This window comes from Panthera tigris, chromosome E2 (genome assembly GCF_018350195.1).
Source record: "Panthera tigris isolate Pti1 chromosome E2, P.tigris_Pti1_mat1.1, whole genome shotgun sequence".
Classification (NCBI taxonomy): domain Eukaryota; kingdom Metazoa; phylum Chordata; class Mammalia; order Carnivora; family Felidae; genus Panthera; species Panthera tigris.
Window position 1 is genome coordinate 22,375,277 of NC_056674.1, and position 17,312 is coordinate 22,392,588.

The 17,312-nt window shown below is 49.2% G+C and overlaps 1 protein-coding gene across 4 annotated transcripts in view; it reads right to left on the minus strand.

Annotated features, from left to right (window-relative positions):
• ZNF536 (zinc finger protein 536) overlaps window positions 1–14,331 on the minus strand; it is a 194,885-nt gene extending 180,554 nt beyond the window's left edge. For all 4 annotated transcript variants that reach the window (XM_042968669.1, XM_042968671.1, XM_042968670.1 and 1 more), the window contains exon 1: window positions 14,178–14,331. The gene's annotated coding sequence lies outside the window, so the exon portion shown is untranslated. The remainder of the gene's footprint in view (window positions 1–14,177) is intronic.
• Window positions 14,332–17,312: the final 2,981 nt, after the last annotated feature.

A 17,312-nucleotide genomic window follows, 5' to 3' on the forward strand; every position in this document is an offset into this window, starting at 1 on the left:
AATCGATCACTTAATAGCATTTAGAAAATACTGCAGTGGGGAACAGGTTATAAAAAAAAATGCCCCAGTTTTATTCTTTTTCTTGGCAGAAATGTCATACCTCTTAAACTGAGGGTTTGTGCATGAGTGCACTGTGAAACACACAGATGCCATTTTATTCCCCGTCTTTATTTTTCCACTTCTTCTCAGAATGACATTAAATTGTATTAAATAGCCTTTTGTCCACAGGGCACAGACCACCCCGCATATGATAATGTATTAATGCCCCACGTTCCAGCCACTGAGCTGAAACATTCTGAGACTTGGAGGATAAGTATGAAGCACCATTGTGTGTATAGCCTGCTAACAACTGTGACACATACTAATAGAAACATACCTAATAAATTACTGCTTTCAGGTCTAGCAAGCTGACATTTCTCTGCAAGGGACAATTTTATATTTGTGGCGCAGAACAAAATTGCTTCATATGAAGCCACTGTGGATTAGCATAAAAATTAACACTTAAATTTCGGCTTATTTTCCACCCTCTCCTCCTGCCACAACAATCAATTCCTCTTATAAATCTGATTAGATTTTATGATGCTTATTATTCAGAGCATGTCTCAACACAGCATTCACAGGCTTGAAGACTATTTGTTTAAATAGAAAAAAGAAGCAGATAAATCTATAGGTATTTTTTATTACCCCATTCCCCACCAGTTTCTTTCTCATATTGTAACATCAGTAATTGATTGCACACATTAATTAACATGTAAGGTAGAAATTCTGCATTATGCATGATTTATTTTCCTATCTGGTGAGTAGGTTTGTCTGCTGCCCTTGTGTTTCTAGGACATTGGGCTCGATTCTGGTCCAGACATAAATGCCAATGCTCATTCCCCCTGAAAGTTATTAATGTCAGATATGAAATGAGATTTTTTATTTCACCTGCTTACTAATCCACAAAAGCTGTTTTGAGTGATGCAGGCTTAAACGCCAAAATTTGAAATGATATATTGCTATATCTGATAACATGCAAATATGTTCATTAGACATAATTTAGCAGGAGAGAATGGCAATACTTTTATAACAAGTCTAGGTCAAAAATGGTTGTTAATTAAACAAGTCATGAAAAATGGCATTACAAGGAGACTGTCCAGCAGACAGCAGACTTTCTAATGATATGCCACTGATAGGTACCCAACGCTTCCCGCTAAAACAGAGAGGGGGGAGAAAACTTTCTGAGCATTTCGCATAATCTAAAGCAAGATTAACAAAACTATATCTACATTAGGAACCTCAAATTGATCGCATATTCTTCTTAGATTTTAATGGTAACATACTATACTTTTCCATTTCAAGACGTGATTTCACTTTCTGTCTTAGGGGCTTAAAGTGATTTATATGGTTGACTCCTTCACAAATAAACCAGAAAAGAAATTAATATTATATCCGGCCATGCTGCCGGCTGCCCTGAGTGTTTATGGCTGTGTATTTTAAATCAACTAGAGCAATAATCAAAGGGATGGTTGGACGGTGAGGGCAGGGTTGGGCCCGAGGTGGATGAAGGATGAACACAGAGGGGGAGCCACATGCCTGTGTGTCTTCCTCTTCCTGTTGTCCTTCCCAACTGGCTGCTTCAGTTACCTAGGAAACCAGTGGTAGTAAGAACTCTTCTGATTGGCCATGAGTTGAGATTCAAGTGGGTGGGGTTCTGACACATAGGTACTATAAGCTACCTGAGCTTGGCTTCTTAGGGTGAGACTTCAGGAGTACCTGGGGGAAGAAGGGCACCTTGGGAGTTAAGTACAATCTAAAGGAAGGCAGGGTGAGCTTCCAACTGGCCACCCACGCCACCTTCCGTGCAGTGAGGAAAGTATTCATGGAGCCGGGAAGGCCAAAAACATCTTCCGGGACCAACAGATGTCCCATACAGCCAGCGTGTATGGAAGCCATTGGTTGATGATCTACTTATTAAAGGATACTGGTAGCCAGGGTAGCCAGATACTTGAAATACAGTCTGTGAAGCAGAAAAAAAAACACCTCTATGTATTTGGAGCCATGCACAGTAAGGCAAGTTGAGTGGGGAAGCAAATAACCATCTCAGCAAACCAAAAGAAGTCCACATCTGAGCCCTCTGAACAATCAACCTATATTCATGACACCAACTCAGACACAAAAGTTATGTCTAATCCTCCCTTATGTGGGGGAGGCAGGTCCGTCCCCAAATACTTCGTGTCCAAGTGTAAAATACTCTCGCTCTTAGCCTGGCTTGCAGTCAACATTACTACTCTTGCTAGAAATCTCACCTCATCTTTGCATTGCATTTTATGGTTTCTGTGCTTCCAAATATAGAATCTTAACTAGAGAAACAGGCACCTTAGCATTCATCCCACCTGTCTTTCATTGATAATGTGAATTTCGAAAAAAAAAAAAAAGACGATGGAAACTCTTTGGTGGAGGAAGAAAAGGAAATGTTAGTTCTGTAGGACCTTTGGTATTTTTTTATTCCTGCGATTCCCTTCCCTGCACCTCCTGCCCGCTCATGCTCCTCACGAGCTCATCTGGACAGACAGCCCCTCCTGTCCATCCTGTCACACCACTGTCCTGGTTCCTGGACTCAACTGTCTATTGCTTCCCCGTTGGGGATTCTTCCAGGTCTCACGTTCCAGGAGGAGCCCAAGGATGGCTCAGGGTCACAAGACTTATGGAGGCAGTCCTGGGGGACCCTATGAATTCTCAGGCAATGGAGAAGCCCTGGAGAGGACAGCCTCAAAGACCCCAGCACACAAGTGGCATCTGGATTTCACAGTAACAGTGGATAGGTTCTGTTGTGCCTTTTACAGGGCAATAATTTCTTCTTGGGGCCCCGGCACTATTTATCCAGCTTCATGTGACTCTATTCCCAGTGATGAGAAAGATGCCCACGGTCTACCTGGGGTCATGGTTAAACTATTCCACGTTTCTTCAAGGGCTTCAATTCGTTTCAAAGTGTTTCATTTGTTGAATGAACGAACTAACAAATGCATACATGAACAAATAGGTGAATGAGTGAATGAAAGCACAAAGGCACGCGTGCCTGGATGGATGGAGAGGTAAGTGAAGATGAAAAGAGTTTTTAAAAAGTAATAAATGCATGAATTAAATGTGTAAATGCAAAAATACATATGGAAATGCAAAGTGCCTCAAAAATGGATGAAAGAATAGTGCTGGTATCTCTTTAATGAACAAGTGTGTACATAAGCCCCTGTATGCCCATCTAGTGGGCTGATGTACAGTGTAAGAGAAGAAATAGTAAGTAAGGTCTTGTTCATTGTCACAGGATTTGGTTATCCAACCTTGACTTCCTTCCCATAACTCAAAGAACACAGATCTCTAGAGAACTGTGTGGGGCAGCCTGTAGGACTCTGGCAGACTTATGAGGGAGACAAATATTCCCGCCTCTGGGCTGAATCTTCAGGATAAAAGGAGTCGGTCAGGTGTTTCTGACCAGAAAACACCTGGCTTCAGTGCAATCCTACACTGGCTGGACACTGACAGAATCTTCCCTGGGAGGCAGGAGTCACAGCCATGAGTAGCAGAGATCCTAGACCAGGTCCCGGTAAATACCAGCACTGATATTGAGAAGTCACATCATCACCCAAGCCTCCCTTTCTTCATCCATTGAGTGGAGATAATGTATCCAAAAGTGCTTAGCTCAGGGTCTGGCACCTGTTACCACTCAACTACCAGCCATTATTCTCTGAGATTGCTCAGCGGTTCTGCCCTGGGGGTCCTGGGTCCCCTGCTCATGGAAAGCTTGCTCCCAAGTGGACATCTATCTCTACCAAATGTGCTGGTGGCCAGGCTGTCCAAAGCAAGGGACTAGACCATAGGAACTTTCATGGCTGCCTTCAAGTGTATGTGTTATGTCTTCTGCCAAGTTCCACTGATCTGCCTCAATATAGACATTGGCAGATCAGTGGAACTTGGCAGAAGACATAACACATACACTTGAAGGCAGCCATGAAGGTTCCTATGGTCTTCCCACATATGAGCTGATGAAAGAACGTAGTCAAAGCTGCAGGGAAGAGCCCCGAGTCCCCTTCTTCCCTTGGCTGTCACAACCTCTCCTTGGAACCTGTGGGGTACCATGGAAGCCAGTTAGAGAACAATTGGACTGGAAACCTCTTGGTGGCCAGGTAAACTGTTTCTTTGTGACAGCAGTCACAGGTGCATGGGGAGGCATGTCCTGGATGGCTGGTAGTCAGCAGGACCATATGCCAACCCCAGTACAGTCATCAACACCTTGCCAACCTGGTGTTGCACAGATGCACAAGAACTAGAGAGATGTCTTCTGACACTGACAGTCCTTCAGCCTTGATTAGCCACCAACTCCTTCCTTCTGCTTCCAGCCCTGCCATTAATTCAAAGCTAGAGGCCAGTTCCCTTTGAGGCAGGCAGGCTCAGACCCAGGCATGAGCCTCGAGGAAGACTCCAGTCTTCTTGGATCTCTGGCTCCTGCTAGTAGGTAAAGAGCTACTGCCTCAGACACATGTTAAGAAAAATAAACACTGAAGACTCCCCCTTAAGCAAACTGGTCATAAGACATTGCCAGAGATCACCTCCCAGAATGAAGTCAGCAACTCACCTGAAATTTCTACATGTGGAATGACTGTATTTCCTCTTTCCTCCCACCTTGACTAGAATTAGGGACAATGTGACCCAAATTTCACTCATTTGCATAGCACCTTCACCTTCTCACCACATCTGCTTCCACCTGTACCATTAACTGTTACGACTTTTCTTGAAATGGACTCACAGGTTTCCTGAAATCAATTTGTTTCAAATGGAAATTTCACATAATACTGCCCTAAATAAAAAACAATATTTATGCCTCATTTAATATGTAAAATAGATGCCTTGCTATATCAAAGAGGAAAACACTCAGCCACAATGAATCTGAAGTTCATCTCCTAGCGTCGGGGAAACAGTGCGGGGTGGGGAGTAGAGCATGCCAACTTTGGGGGTAGGGGCCTCCACCACATTTCTGATTTAAGCACCTGAAATCCTGACTGAGTCCCAGTTTCCTGATCTGCAAAATGGGGATGACAGTAGCACCTATCTTACAAGGTTGTTGCGAGAGTTAAATTAAGTGAGATAATTAATGATTAATTAATCGGGATGGTGTATCTGGCACATAGTTAGCTATGGCCTGTTCCCATCGTCTTTATACTGAAAGCTAAGCCAGAGGGAGGGGAAATTCTTACAGTCCTGGCCTCCTATCACGTGTCTCCCACAGAACGTGGGCTCACATACACCGAACTAGACAAGCAGAGAGACACAGAGACAAGGCCACAGGGCTAGGCATCGGCAACCTGCCACTAGCCCAGCCAACCTCCGGAGTCCCTTTCTTTCAAGTGTACAAGTTAGGGATTGAACCCAGAGGTCTTCAAAGGACCTCTGGCCACGGGGAAATCGAATCCCCGAGGCCAACACAAGCCCAGCCTCGGCAAATAACCACTCTTCTCCAGCTCTCAGGCCATGGCAGGTGCTGGTGAGGGCAAAGAGATTCAAGAACTAACTGAGACATAAGGCCCAGTGTTGGCACAAAGGAGGAAGCAAAGGAGGCACACATCGGGGTCCTTAGTCCGAGTCCCATAACTGGAGGAAGGCCTGGAAGGTGGGGGACCAGCGAGCTGGCACAGGGGTACACATCAGCACTGACCCCCAGCTCCCAAAGCTCAGCACCTGGGCTGGGCCTCCCCTGTGGACTGCTTTACCTGACTCCCACCCAAGGCCTTGGCTCACTTCCTTAACATTGTTGTTCATGGTCGTCACAACCATCACCTCAACACATTGCCTTAAGAAGTCCTGCAACAGTGGGCTTTGTAGGGTGCACTTGGGGGTGACCAGCCTTCTGCCTCCTCCCAACGCACCTCCCCTAGCATCCATGGGTGAGACTTTCTCAGGAGCAAAAGTCTGTGTCTGCATCTGATTTCTGCAAAAGGAGATCACCATCTCCCAGTTTTTACATCAAAGGGTCCATCCAGCAAAGTTTATGTTTCGCAGACACACACAAGAAAGGCACTCCATCAAAAGTCTGGTAGAAACCGTGGGCCTCTGCCATGGTGAATTCACACATGCATGTTGGATTCTTAATCCCATTGCCCGGAGGATCTGGGCCTCCTCTGGGACCCCCCGTCGGCAGCCCTTATGCATATCACTCCCTCCCTCCTCATCTCTAGATGGGTGCCAGCCCACCCCGGGTAGAACCTTCTTGCAGGCGTCCCCCAAGTGAGAGCCTCCCCCAGGGCCAGGCCCCTGCACTGGGAGAGGGAGGTGTTGAGAAGCTTGTCCATATCAGTAAATGGAGCTTGTGATTGACTATTACAGAGAGGTGCTCACCCGCCCCGGGAATCACTAGGTGTGGCTTCTGGACAGACATCCACACATGCAGAGGTCCATTTTGAAGGCATAAACACATGCTCTCTAAAATAGGCAATGTTGAGTCTCTGGTTTAAAACGAGGGGATAAAGCCGACACTGTTTATAATCTGCTGGATCCCTCGGACTTGTAAGCCCTTTTCCAGAAACATTCATGTGAAAGGCACTTTCTTCGGAGTGGGCACTTGTCTTGTTCCCAGTCAAGCCAGAATGATGGTACCATAGAAGGGCTTACCCAGGGGCCACATGTGTCCCCATGGGGGTGGGGGAGAGGGCAGATCCAGACTGGGACATGCTGAAGCTGATGGCCCAGCCCCCGCCCTTTCTTCAACTGGCTCATCACAAGAGGACTGATCCCTGAAGCTCTCTGGCCAAGCATGATGGTGACAAAACCCGAATCATTTCTTCAGGTGTTTACTGCTCTACAGTCTTTATGAAAACAAACAGTGTAAGAAACCAACAACAAAAGAATGTATTTTCTCATTTCTTTGAATTGTTCTGCTTGGCAATTTTATTGCACATTAGTTCAAAATAAGCTGCCAATAAAGTTGGATAAAATTAAACTCACACTGGAGTTTTCCCTTCAATAATTTGTGTTGGGTTGTTTTTATTTTCATAAGGATTTGAAGTGCAACGTTATCTCAGGTTCAGAATTTCACTGTCTGGATGGTCACAACTTAACTCCTACTGGGCTTATGAATTCCAATTCTCGTTCTTTTAAAACGAGAAGGTTTTACTGTTGTGGTAGTTCGTCTTCTCCTGTACAAAAAGCACAACATTACACCAGAATCATCCACACCATAACTAGCCTTAGAAAATTACGTGATTTCTGGGCGCCTGGGTGGCTCAGTTGGTTGAGCGTCCAACATCAGCTCAGGTCATGATCTTGTGGTTCATGAGTTCAAGCCCCACGTCGGGCTCTGTGCTGACAGCTCAGAGCCTGGAACCTGCTTCAGATTCCGTGTCTCCCTCTTTCTCTGCCCCTCCCCTGCTCATGCTCTGTCTCTGTCTCTCAAAAATGAATAAACATTAAAAAAAATTTTTTTTAAAGAAAAAGAAAATTACGTGATTTCTAATTTAGCAGAACCTCAGAACACGGAAGGATCCACAGCCCAAAGTCAACACTTTGTTTCGATGTATGATTTCAGGAAAATACTTTTTTTTCTTTTTTTAAAGGTAGCATTTGTGGATAGACCAAAATGATTCAATTTAAGATAGCAAAAAAGAAACATCTTGGGAGTAAAAATAATGTGCTATCGTAATTTGATTACAGCAAAAATCAAACGTTGTGTGTTGTAAGCAAACAATAGGAATTTTTATGCAACTAAACATTTTTCTGGCTATCTAACCATGATTGATACAACGAAAATGATAAATTTAATCCCATCACCAGTAGATCAATTGCAGGTATAACAGATAAAACCAGAATAAATCATCGTATCACTGTATTGGAAACACAAGCAGCAGATAGAAGGGGAGTTTAGACTTTAAACTGAAAGCTGTTTCCAGGCATTCCAAGGACAATTTGCAGCGGAGAAGTTCAATGTATACATAAAGTCATCTGATCCAAATATGCTAATGATTTTTACTGGTCAAATCTTAAAAGTGAGGTTTATTTTTATGAGGATGGATTAATTAACCCAGTATGTACTATCTTTGAGACTATCTTGCCAGGGACTTTCATTTAAACATGTTTATTATGAAATGTTTGCATTCTCCACATTTGTGGCCCACACACGGATTATTTCATACTTTCCTTTAGAGCACTTAGAAAAGTTAAAAGGAGTTATTGTTTTTGATTAATGCCATTTTGGGCAGTTAAAAAAAAAAGGGGGAGTTCTAAATCCTAGCTCTGCATAAATTCTTTGACATTACAAACAATCTCTGTGAGTTCCACTGCACGGAGATATGGGGGGGCGCGGGGCCGTCCCGGGTTTGCTTTAAGGTGGCCCGCTGAAACCGAACCTTGTTAACTTCGGTGTTTGCATGAACTCGTGCGGAATAGCAATGCGGCCCAACGTGATGCAGCTCTCAGTCTCGAGGGGAGAGGCAGTGTGTGCAGGGCCGTGGCGTGGTACCACACAGATGGGAGTTCTAAAGCCCTGCCTGTCATCTTTTGATTAAGAAAAGGAAATGATTTCACTAAAAAGATATTCCCTCTTGTGTTGTTTTGTTTTAACTGAGTTTGTACTTTCCACCAAACTGGACATATTTATTGAGACTCATAAGTTACTTCACGATTACCAACATCACTGCAATCTCAACAAACTATTTTTTTCCTTGCCAATTATCCAAATATCATAACTATAAAATATCTTAAAACATTCTCCATACTGTAAACATCTTAGCTACAAAGCTTTGAGTGTAAACAGTATGATGCATCAGAATGGTTTTAAGCGATGTTATAAAAACTGCTCTTAAAAACTAAACAAAAATGTAAAGCTCCCATCTGTTTTATGAGTTCTCCACTGCTGAACGGCTGCTGTGTGCCAGTTCACTGAACCATGGCTTGCTAAAGAGATTTCTGGGGTCACAGATTGAAAACACAAAGAGCACGTCTTTAATGGTGGGATTTTTTTTTCCCCCAAGTCTTCCTGCCATGGCTGGAACCGAATTAAGTGCACAGCAGCAGAAGATGGGCAGCCGACGCTCGCGATGCCTGTCGCAGAAGAGAGAGCCCTCTCTCTGAGAGACTCGTGTTTTATAAAGGATGTCATCGCCGCAGCTACCTTACATTCTTCGCTGGTTGTATCCCTGTGACCTCAATACGCTCTTACTTCCTCACAGAATTTTCTTTGGGGCCCTGCATGTGCAAGTTAAAAATAGACAGCAAACTGCATACTAGGAAAAAGCATTCAGGCTTATTTTTGTGTATTATATGCAGGTATGAGACAATGATAATTGAGAGAGTGCCATCTTCCCTCTGCTCCAAGCCCTGGCCCAAGGGGATGTGAGAGAGCCCGGGCAGGTGAGAGGCTTGTCAAAGATGCAAGAGGAAAACTACCCTTCACTTGGGACGTTTGTCTCCGATGTGCTGGGAAGGCGAGAAGGGGAAGTAACTAAAAGAGAATGTGCATGGAATCCAGTCCCTTTGCTCAGATGACATTGTTGTGCAGCGGGGCAAAGGGGGGGTTGGGAGGGGGAAGCTGAGTCTAGTGCAGTCTCCCATCAGGGATGGCACTGTTGCCCCAGATGTATTCCGGGGACCCTCCTAACACCTACCACCTTGTCCCCTGAGGCCACATCTGAGGAATAACAGCCAGTGTGGCCACGGGGTTTGGGCTTCCTAGGCAAGCTACCTGGCCCCTCCTGTCCCTCCAGATATGGAGCCAATGGGGCCTTGGGGGTGTCTCTGACCCCCACCCCAGGAGAGGCTCAGACCTCCTGAGTGTCTGGGGGTGTCTCTCCAACCCCCGTCAGCCCCCAGGCCATGTCTGACCAGCTGTCATTCTCACTGCTGCCCTCTAGGACAGCAGACACTCCCAGAGCTGGGACAGGCTGGGTAGCAGTCTGCCAGGGACTGGGGCCGGTTTAGCTGGGAGTTGGCCTGCCCTTCCTGGGGTGACAAGTGCACGTGAGACCTCCTGCAACAGTCATCCAGCTGACAACTGTGAGACACCCCTAGATGGGAGTCCTAAACAGACATCCAGGGAAAAGGAACGTCTCCCGGTCCACAGAGGCCACCCACCCACAGCTCCCGGCGCCTGCCTGGAGCATGCCTGCCACCGTCTCCCTCCCCACCTCTCTTCCACACCCCAGGGCTATGGCTGTCCTGCCTTTCACCCTACAGTGCAGAGGCCTTATAACCCTCACCCCCACGTGGGGTTGTCCCAGCTCTACGGGCGGCTTTGTGGGTCAGAGCAAGAGGCCTGTCGGGGGCAAGGAACCCTCACCCAGGGACCTGGGAAGGCCAGCATATCAGTGAGCAGCTCTCTGCCCAGGGGCGGGCCAGGACCTGAGGGGCCCACACCCTGAGGCCAGGGGGCACTGCTCAGGGGACCCTTGGGAAGCAGACCCGAGTCCCCACACTTGCTCACTCCTCTTGATAGGTGCACACCTCCCACGGGCGTGTCACGCCTGCGCTGCACACAGCAGACCAGCAAGCAAGAGAGACGCTCCTCCGGTGGGCGGTCAGGGGCCGCTCGCTAGCCCCACGAGCCGTTCTGGGCCTTCCGCTGCACTCGGGGCTTCAAGAGCCCCACCCGGGCCCCAGACCCCACCACGCGCCCACTGTCTCTGTCCGGAGCAGCAGGGGGCCCGAGGATGGCCCAGCCTGTGGGTCCTGTGGGCTGGCGTGATTCTGCGCACATTCCAAATTTAAATCTGGGACGCTCTCCCCTTTCTTCACCGCTCCAGAACATGGGGGAGGCATCTGCCTGGAAACAGCTGTCACCCAAAGAAGGAGGCGGCACATGCGGATCTCCTGCGAGCACCACCATCCAAAGTCACACATCAGCCAGGGTTACTTAGCTACGGAGCTTCAGAGCCCGGGGGCGGGGGGGAGGGCCAGGCAGAGAGAGGTGCGGAGCGGCACCCCCCAGGGCCCTGGGGCCCCACGCTCCTACAGAACTCAGCATTGGGCACTGCATCCCTGCTTCGTCATAGGGAAACTGAGGCTCAAAGAGGTCACACAGCAACTAAAATAATACAGCAGCCACAGTAAGAAACAATGAGAACTGACACGCAACCAGCACACGCTGGTCCTCTGCACCGGCGGGCTCCCCTTGGTGAGGGGCTCCTCTTGGTGAGGCCCGCGTTCAAACCCTGACAACCACCCTGTGAAATGCTATCAGCCCTGCCCTCGCGCAGGAGGAGGAAACACAGGCAAAGGAAGGTCAAGCAATTTGCCCGAGGCTAAGTTACCAACAAGGGATAGGACTAGGAGTCCAAGCCAGGCTGTCTGGCTCCCTTCCCCTGCCACCACGCCACACTGTCTGTCATCATCGTCACTGTCATCAGAGCAAACACGCAGCTCGTGCTGGGAGCCCAGACGGTGCTAAGCTCCTTCAACTTTATGCAATCTCTATCTCATCTCCATTATTCACTTGATCCCCAAGACACAGATACCAGGAACATGGGGCTCAGAGATGTGGTGCAATTTTCTAAAGATCAACCAGCGAATGAGGCGCGAGCAGGCACAAGCTCCCGAGAGGGGGCGGCGAGCTAGGCGTGGGACCGGCACGCTCCCGGAGAGGACTCGCCCTGGGCTGCAGCCTGGCCTCTGGCCAGGATCCGGAACGGGTTTCAGAAGAAGAAACAGGACAAGCACCGGTGTGATGTGCTCGTCAAAGCGCCGGAGATGCTGTTTGGGATTTGCTGTTGTTGCCAACCCATGTGTACTTCCCACGAAGGCTAATCTCAACTATAATGAGGGTTTACACTAAGTCTAGAGAAAGGAGGGAGGCCAAGCCTAAATCTACAGTTTGTGCAGACAGTGGTGGGAGTTACGACAAACACTGACCATATTTAGGAGAAGTTGGGAGACTGGGGGCGCCAGCCATTTGGCTCAACGGCCCAGCTCAGTGGGCCAAGCAGCCTGGGGGGCAGTGTCCAGCGCCAGCCCTGGCTTCCCTGGCTGTGCAGAGCTGCAGGCAGGGGTTTCCATCAGTCTCCCTTCAGGGCGGTCCAAGTTCCACTAGCAGGAATGGGGACTGACTGGAGGGACAAAGCAGCAGAATTACAAAGGAGTCACACGCTGGCTGCCTCAGGAAATGCTGAGGTGCCCGGGGATGAGCCTCCATGCACAAGACCTAGAAGAGAGGGCCCTCGAAGCCAGGGACCTGAAAAGCCACTAGCTACCCTTCCCTGAGTTCCCACAGCCTAGATACAGACGACATGAAAAATGCTGGCGGGTCAGGCTGCACTTTCCTCGAACTAATCACTAATGAAGTTTGGGGTGAGCTATTTTGAAAGCAGCCCACACAGCATAACCACACGCCGTCATCAGCTGCGATCCTCAAATGCAATTTCATTCATAATTAAATATGAAAAAGCCACCACCTTAAAATAACATCAGGGGTCACAGCTGAACTCCTCGGCCTGGGTCTGTGAATCCTGGCCTCTGCTGACCTCTCCGAGTTGGTCCCCAACACCTCCCAGGCACACACTCCGGCCCCACACAGCTGCGAGCCTACCTCCACACCTCTGCCCATCCCACCCTGCCTTCTATGTACACTCTTCTCCCTCCTCTGCCTCCGGGGACCAGCTGGGACTCGAAATTCAGCTTGAGCACCGTCTCTCTGGAGGAACCTTGGACAGGCCAACACTGAAGCGCCCTTCACCAGCTTGTGAACTCTACAGCAATTGCTTCTACAACCCGTCTGGTAAGGCTGTTTGTGTCCTGCCTTGTGCTCTCTTCTCTAGCCCTTTCAAGCACCATTAGCGTTCCACACATGGGTGTCCCATTCATTCATTCATTCACTCACTCATTCATTCATTTATTCATAATGCTTACTGAGCACCTGCCATGTGTCAGACACCAGAGAAGCAACAGTGAATGGTCAGCCATGGTCCCTGCCCTCCTGGAGGGCACCTTCTAGAGACAACAGATGAGAAATATAACAATAAACACGCAATAGACTTTTCTAGCTGGAGTTTCAGTCTGCCATGGTAGTGTAGGACACAATCTACACTGGCCAGCCCAGAGTTCTGGGCAGGATCACCTCCTCCCTTGTCCATCCACGGCTCTGCCTCCAGAACTCCTCCTGGATCTGCATTTAAGAGAGATTCATTTGGTAGGGACAGTTGGAGCTGGGCCAGTGTCAGCCTTTGAGCCCTGTGGTTTTATTGGCCACTGGATGGCCCAATGTTGAGCTTTGGTAGCAACAGCTGGAGGGGACCTGTTCAGCACCAAGACAGAAGATAAGCCCATACCCTAAGCTCAGGTGGTTAGTGAACAAGCAGAAATGTTTCAAAGACCACAATCTGGGGCAGCTCCAATGAAGAAGATTCTGTCCACGCACTGAGGTAGAACAGGGAGCTGTGGAGACAGTGGTCCTCGCAGCCTCGGGGAACATGGTGACTGAGGGAAGAAAGGATGCCCTTAAGAGCCAGGGCCCAGAGGCCAGGGAGGAGGTACACCAGGCACCAGGAAGGGGACCGGGTGACCAGACACTCGCCGCACTGACCAAGCACCTGCTGGTGCCAGGCAGGGACATCCTATAAAGAGAGGCTGGTGGGGCCAGGCTTCCAGAAGCTCACGGCCTCAAGGGAGAGGTGCTGCACTTGTGAGGCCAGTCGGTCAAGACATGTACGCAGCAGGAGGCATTATAGCACCTCACTCTTGAGATTGACCATGTAACTAAACTCCGTACGTGCATTGTTTTCTTTGATCCACAAAAGCCCTATCACAGAGGTGAGGAAACCAAGGCTCCAAGAGGTCAAGTGACATGTCCAACATCATGCAGCAAACACTGGAACCAATGACCTGATCCTGAGGCTGCTTCCTTCCCACCCCTGCTAAACTGTCCACCCTCTGGCCTCAGCTGCTCCTCGGTGGCTTCCTGTGTCACTCCCCCAGTCTTACACGCCTTAGAGAGACCCCGGGGTCCTCATCATGAATAACAGTGGTCACCGTGGTCAAGTTGCTGTGTGATATTCCCACAATGCTGCCATCATCCCAATAAACCCAGTAAACAGACGAGAAGACAAAAAATGTGGTCTCCCCATGGTGACTGGGGAAATACACCCCAACCTGCTGTCACACCAACACACCCCAACCCATCTCCTATTCTCAGGGTCCCACTCTCCTCATCTGAGAGAAGTAACACTCACCCTGCCACATGGGAATTCGGTTGGAATCCCACAAGAGAAAGATAGGTTTCAGGGGCTGAGAAGTTCATTTGTGGACTTTCTGAGTACTCAGCAAATAAGCTTTTATGAACATCTTTCTCCACCCCTCCCAAAGAATTGCACAGCTCCGGGTCCAATTTGGATACCATTCTCAATACCCCAACCATCATCAGAACCATGACTCTTTCTACATAAAGGGAAGAGAATGTTCTGGAACCCCAAGCACTCGCTTCCCATTGGCTAAGCTGCTTCTTTTTCTGGTTGCTACCACGCTCAGATGCACGAGCGGTGCTCTAGTCTTATTGCAAGTTGTGGGTCTGTCACCAATCATGTCCATCAATAATCAGCAGATTATCAGCCTGCTTGTGCAGACACTTCTATTTTCAACCTGAAGGGTAGTTTGGGGGTTTCTTTTAAATTTAACTCTCCTCATTAAGGATTCATAGCACACCAAAAGAGCGATGTTTTAAAAAAAAAAAATCATCTTTGCAGAGAAGGAATATCAGCAAAAATAATCACTATTCCAGGCTCAACAATGAGTCCCTAATGAGGACAGCAGTCATCAGTTAAATAAACATATCATTAGGGAGAGAATGGGTGTGTCAACACAGACACAGTCCACTAATTTGGGGGTGGAGGTCGTCTGTGGTTAGTCTCGATGGGGTCCGGGGCTGGGGACGCGGGTGTGTCTGGGGCAGAGTCCTGGGTCACCTTTCAGAGGTAGGGCTCAGGGTGTGGGCGAGGTCAGGTGGGATCAGGTGGGAGCTACCAAGGAGGCAAACGTCAGAAGGCAGACAATGGGACACTGCCCTGGGGGTCGGGAGGGCCTGCAGCAGTGAGCTGGTTTTACCCTGAAAAGCTCCGAAGGCTCCAGACAGAGATAGCACAGGGACAAGGCAGATGAAGAAGAGGAGCTTCTAAACCAGAGGTCCCAGAGGCGGTGTTGTTCCCAGAGGCCAAGCCCTGCCTGGGCAGCCAGTGTGGACACAAGGTATGCACCCAGCTCTTCGCCTAGCAGACCCACAACCATGCTTCTTCCTTTGACAGCACAGAATCAAGTGGACCTCCATGAGGACCCCCAGCCTCTTTGTCTGGGGTCCACAGTCCTCTAGAGACGAAACCCGAGCTCTAGCCAGGGAGAGGAGGCTGGATCATGGCAGCGTGCTCTCTCCCCACAAATACTCTCTGAGTACTTCCCAGGTACCAAGCAGCATACTAGACGCTAGGCTGCAGCATGGAGCAAGATGCATTTGGCCCTTCTTCTCAAGGGACTCAAATGTGCAGGACAGGGAAGAACCAAATGAGGATAAGGAGAGGTGATAAGAAAGTGTCAGAGAGGGAAGAAACAGGGTAAGAGACAGCCAGCAAGTGGGAGGTGGGGCAAGGCCTTTGAGAGGAGGGGACCTTTGAGCCAAGGCCTAGGGGAAAGACCGTCCCAGCAAAGGAGAAGAAGGCAAGAGTGAGAAGTGGGGGCAGCGGCGAAGAGCGCATGTGCAACGGAGGGTGTGCCTGTGCACGCCCCCGGGGAACCGCTCCTCGGAGGACAGAAGGGCTGGGGTCACTGGCACCCCTGCAGGCAGAGAAGGCAAGACGAGGGCAAGCATTTGTAATGGGTACAGGCTGGGTGAGAAAGGCCCCGGAGAGCCCTGCTTTCTCAGGGGAGGCCAGGTCAGTAGCAACAGAGGACAGCAAAGAGGAGGAGGACAGTGTGGCCATTTTGGAGAGCAAGCCCTAGAGAAACGTGGCAAAACCATGGCGCACCGAGCTCCCGCTTCTTGTCTGTTGTCATGGATCCACGGAAAGACCCACCAGCCGGACTGTGCAATATTCTACGGGGAATTAAGGCACAGGAAAGCAGCAAAGACCAGGTGGCTATCTGAGCTCACCTGAGGCTGTGGTTTTTGTCAGGTGCATAGGATGGAAGAGAAGGAGGCCAGGGGGACTGAGGAGGGATGTAAGGAAGTAATTGAAATGACGGACATGACCTCTAATCTGGGCGAAGATGATCAAGAAGGCAGGGAAAAGGGACAGTGAAGCAGCAGCATCGGTGGCTGAAGACATCTGTCATTTGACAGTGGTGGCATCACCAAACGCGAGTTGGAAGAAAAGGCAGTGATGGACAGAAGGAAGGATGGGTGAAGGCCAGATTTCAGAGGCAGCGCAGGTACTGGTCCTGGGCTGGATGGCCAAAGTCAAGTGGAAGAAAGCTTGCCAGAGATGAGAAGGTCAAGCGAACAGAGCCCAGCCTGTTGGATCCGTGACCTTGACGCTCTTGGGCAATGAAACTGGCCAAGAGACCTGCAGAAACTCAAAGTAAAAGCGTATTTTCTTGAAACACCGATACCAAAAGGCAGGGACATGAATAACTCCCCTCACTCCCTCAACAAAGAAAGCCCACTGGAAATAAGCATTACTGTAACAGCGGCAGAAGAGATCTAAGATTGTGGTGTCCATGAACCATCTCATAGGAAATGATAAACTGTCCTAAAGGTAAACAATATTCTTATTTGCTGGTATCACCGACCTCATGCCTGATTTCCCCAGTCCACTGCTGGAAATGCAGGAGACACCGAGGCCCGTAGCTCTCAACTCCAAAAATGCAAGTGTGGAGCCGAGCGGCACAGTTATCTTCTGGGAACCATGCCTCAAGCAAGGGCATCACTGGCCCTCAGGCCAACCTGTGCCCAGTAAGCAGGGAGCCCTCGGGGCTTTGAGATGGGCTCATCTGCGACACCTGTTACCCGGACACCTGTTTCTAACCCATGCTGCACCTTGAGGGCAGGTCAGGGCCGGTGAAGCCTGCCCACAGGCCGCTATTTCATAGGCATGGCCTCAGAGCACACAGATGTCAACGTGGGGGAGCCCTCCTCGAGTACGCCTCCCGGAAATGGGAATCTACGGCCCGGAGCGGGCCACGCCGCCTTTCTAAGTACCTTTGGTGGCAAAGCAAGGCCTTCAATCAGGCCTCATGACTCCCAGCTCCAAAGTCAAGGGTCTTCTGAGTCCCTCGGCTTCTCCCCGGCCCAGAATACTGCAAGGCTATCACACAGTGAAGGCGGACACAAAGGTAGAATGCCCCAACCAGCCTATACCCACAAGACCCCGGGTGCAGGAAAC